Genomic DNA, 4,086 nt, shown 5'->3' with positions numbered 1-4,086 from the left:
AAGGAGAAGCCCCTTCCTCACCACTCCCCGCAGCACCACTCACAGACTCAGCACACTTACTGCCTTCAGAGGCATCTGCTCTTTTGGATCTGTTTGTGCAACCAGCTAGTAATCTACGGGCAAATCAACCGAAAAACTGGACCACTGTCAATGAGCCCACATGTTGCATGTTATTCATGAAGATATAACAGGAAATTCTCTTAAATGTTAACATCAAGATAACATTAAGTCTGGGACTAGTTTTCTCCTGAACTAACCTAGTAATCCTATCCCCCGTCACAAAAAAAAAAGGTTTTTTGTTCTGTTTCCATTGGTGAAGCCCAGTTGGTTCCTGGTAATCATACACGTTTCCAAATAATTTGTAAACTATTAAAATCATTCTAGACCTTGATATCAAAATCTGAAGGAGAAAAGAAAAAAAAAACCCTAAAGAAGGAGAAAAACTGCAGCAACATTGCCGGTGATGTAAGACGCTTATACTGGTTGTCTGAAGGAGAAGCAGGAAACGGGGAGGGAGAGGGTGAGATAATTACTTGCTACGTTCAAATTTGCTCGCCTAAACTGAAATATTAGTTAAAAGAGGGAAAAGGACTCAATTATTAGGCAATTATTTTTCCTGCCACAACAAACAAGCAAACAAAAACCTAACAGGGACACCTTGTAATAATATCTTCCTCAATGTTTTTTTTAATGGCAGAACAAATACTTATAGGCCTATCTCTCTCATGAACGTAGATGTCAAAATTCTAAACAAAGGTATTGGCAAGTCAAATCCAATGACGCGTAAAAAGAATACATCACGGCTAAGTCAGGTTTATTCCAGTTATACAACAAATATTTAAGGGTTAACGTTCAAAAATCAATCAGTATAATTCAGAAAAAAAGGAGATTAATCATTCAATCATCTCAGCAGATATTTAAACAAGAATGCCCACTGTCACCAGGTCAATATGATCCTATATGTCCTAGGCAGTGAAAAAGGCAAGAACAAGATATAAAATGTATAAAGTTTAGCAGTAAATAAATAAAATTGCCATTATTCATAAGCAACATAATTATATGTGTAAAAAAGCCAAAAGAATCTAAAATAAACTATTTGAATTAAATATTGTTTGGCAAGGTCAATGAATTCAGAGTCACTATACAAAAATTAACTACATTTCTCTATCCTTGTGAATATATCTAGTCTCCAACCCTAGTTCCTGTCAGAGCTTCCAAAACCCTTGGATTTCCTGAGTGACAGGAGTGCCTTTGTGATGTTAATAAGACGACTCTAGGGAATTCCCTGGCGGTCCAGTGGTTAAGACCCCGGGCCCTCACTGCTGAGGGCCCGGATTCGCTCCCTGGTCGGAGAACTAAGATCCCACAAGTTTCGGGGAGGAGCCCCAAAAAAATAATAATAATGTTGATAACTCTAGGTGGGACCCTAGAGAGAGACTGGAGACGGGTCACCAGTTAAACTGAAGAGGGCACAAAAGGCCCTACCTCCAGGGAAGGCCAATGGCTTAATCAAGCATATGCTAAGGAAGTCCTGATGATAAAAACTCTGGATCCCAAAGCTCAGTGGAGCATCCAGGTTGGTGAACACACCGATGTACCAGGAGGGTGACACACTCTGGCTCCAGAGGGAGAGGGCATGGAAGCTCCCTGTCCCTCAGACAGACCCCATCCTAGGTACATTCTTTAAAATAAAACTGTAATCATCAGTGTAGCACTTTCCTGAGTTCTGTGAGCCATTCTAGCGAATTATCAAACCTGAGGGGGAATCATGAAAACCCCTGAGTGTATAGCCACTTGGTCAGATGTACACAGGTGGAGGGGACCCCACTTGAGGCTGGCATCTGAGGTGAGAGCCGTCTCTGGAGGACTGAGCCCCTACACCCATGGGGACTGATGCTAATGCCAGGTGATTGGCACCAGAACTGAACTGCAATACACCCTGGTTGGAACAATCTGTAACAAACAAATGAAAAATAAAACTTTAAAGACACTGCTTAAAATCACCAAATACCTAGCAATAAATCAAGAAAAGAAGTGTAAGACTTCTCCACAGAAAATGACTATATTATTGAAAGAAATTAAGAGAGCATGAACTAATGGAGGGGTAACCATGTTTGTAGACTGGAAGATTCATTACTATAAAGATGCCAAGTCTTCAAGTTATCTATAGTCAATGCAATTCCATAAAATTCCCAGGCAAAAAGGTTAAGAATAGTCAAGACAATCTTGAAGAGCAAAGAACAAAGTATTGAACATTATCAGGTACCAAAGCTTACTGTAAAAGTACTGCAATTATGTCAATGCAGTATTGGAACAAGGAAAAATAAAAAGACCAATGGAAGAGGGTCCAGACCTACAGATATACCATGGTTCAGTGAGGAAAGGACAGTCCTTTCAATGAGTTCTACTGAAGTAGTTGGACATCCATATGGATTTTTTAAAAAAAGAATCTTGACCTGTAACACAACAAAAACAAAAATAGGGCTTCCCTGGTGGCGCAGTGGTTGAGGGTCCGCCTGCCGATGCAGGGCACACGGGTTCATGCCCCGGTCCAGGAAGATCCCGCGTGCCGCGAGCGGTTGGACCCATGAGCCATGGCTGCTGGGCCTGCGCGTCCGGAGCCTGTGCTCCGCTGCGGGTCCAGAAAGATCCCACATGCCGCGAGTGGCTGGGCCCGTGAGCCATGGCCTCTGGGCCTGCGCGTTCCGCGGCGGGAGGGGCCGCAACGTTTGGACATCCATATGGATTTTTTAAAAAAAGAATCTTGACCTGTAACACAACAAAAACAAAAATAGGGCTTCCCTGGTGGCGCAGTGGTTGAGGGTCCGCCTGCCGATGCAGGGCACACGGGTTCATGCCCCGGTCCAGGAAGATCCCGCGTGCCGCGAGCGGTTGGACCCATGAGCCATGGCTGCTGGGCCTGCGCGTCCGGAGCCTGTGCTCCGCTGCGGGTCCAGAAAGATCCCACATGCCGCGAGTGGCTGGGCCCGTGAGCCATGGCCTCTGGGCCTGCGCGTTCCGAGGCCGGAGGGGCCGCAACGGTGAAAGGCCCGCGTACTGCAAAAATAAATAAATAAATAAACAATAAAAATAAATTCCGGAAGGATTATAGATCGCTAAGGTAAACAATACAGCTTCCAGAAGATAACACAGGATTCTAGCTTCCTGACTTTCATATAGGCAAAGAATCTTCAACTGGGAATCAAAAGCACTAACCACCACAATGGATGATAAGCAGATGAGAACGTGCTCAGCATCATTAGTCACTAGGGAAATCTATATTAAAATCACAATGAGATACTACCACACACCTACCTGATGGGTTAACTAAAATAAAATAAATAAAGAGCCAACAATACCAGAGTTGTGAGCATAGGAGTGGAAACAGCTACAAGCACTTTGGAAAACTGTCTCCTCTATGCCTATACGATGCTCTAGCATTTCTACTCCCAGACATATTCCCAGCAGAACTGGCTACATATAGTCACCAGAAGACATGCCAAGAGTGTTCTTAGTGGCATTATTTGTAAGACTCTCAAAGTGGAAACAATCCAAACGTCCACCAACAGTACCATGGTGGTGTGTTTCTATCATGCAATACTATACAGCAACGAAAAGAGAATGAACTACAGCTACAAGCAACATGCGTGAAGTTCATAACCTTAATGTTGAACAGAAGGACCCGGACGTAAGAGTATATACTATACGATTCACTTATAAAAGTTCAGAAACAGAAAAAATTGACCCATGATGATTTGGGGGGCAGGGGCAGTAACTGGGAGGGTGTGCAGGGGGCTTCTAAGATATTGATAATGTTCTATTTCTTGAGCTAAGAGGTATTTACACAAGGGTGCTCCTTTGTGAAAACTAGCAAGCTGAATACTTACGATTTAAGCACTTTGCTTCAACAGAAACTTTACTTTAAAACAAATCTAGGAGCTTCCCTGCTGGCACAGTGGTTAAGAATCCGCCTGTCAATGCAGTGGACACAGGTTCGAGCCCTGGTCCAGGAAGGTCCCACATGCCGCGGAGCAACTAAGCTCATGTACCACAACTACTGAGCCTGCACTCTAGAGCCCGCGAGCC

The 4,086-nt window shown here is 43.8% G+C and overlaps 1 protein-coding gene across 4 annotated transcripts in view; it reads right to left on the bottom strand.

The window, feature by feature from the left end:
* Positions 1-4,086, bottom strand: part of CNNM4 (cyclin and CBS domain divalent metal cation transport mediator 4) — a 37,488-nt gene that overhangs the window by 22,317 nt on the left and 11,085 nt on the right. The gene's annotated exons all lie outside the window — the stretch shown is intronic.

Source organism: Neophocaena asiaeorientalis, unplaced genomic scaffold (assembly GCF_003031525.2).
Source record: "Neophocaena asiaeorientalis asiaeorientalis breed wild unplaced genomic scaffold, Neophocaena_asiaeorientalis_V1.1 scaffold114, whole genome shotgun sequence".
Lineage (NCBI taxonomy): Eukaryota > Metazoa > Chordata > Mammalia > Artiodactyla > Phocoenidae > Neophocaena > Neophocaena asiaeorientalis.
The sequence above is the reverse complement of the archived record's forward strand: the minus strand, read 5'-3'. Positions and strand labels throughout refer to the sequence as shown.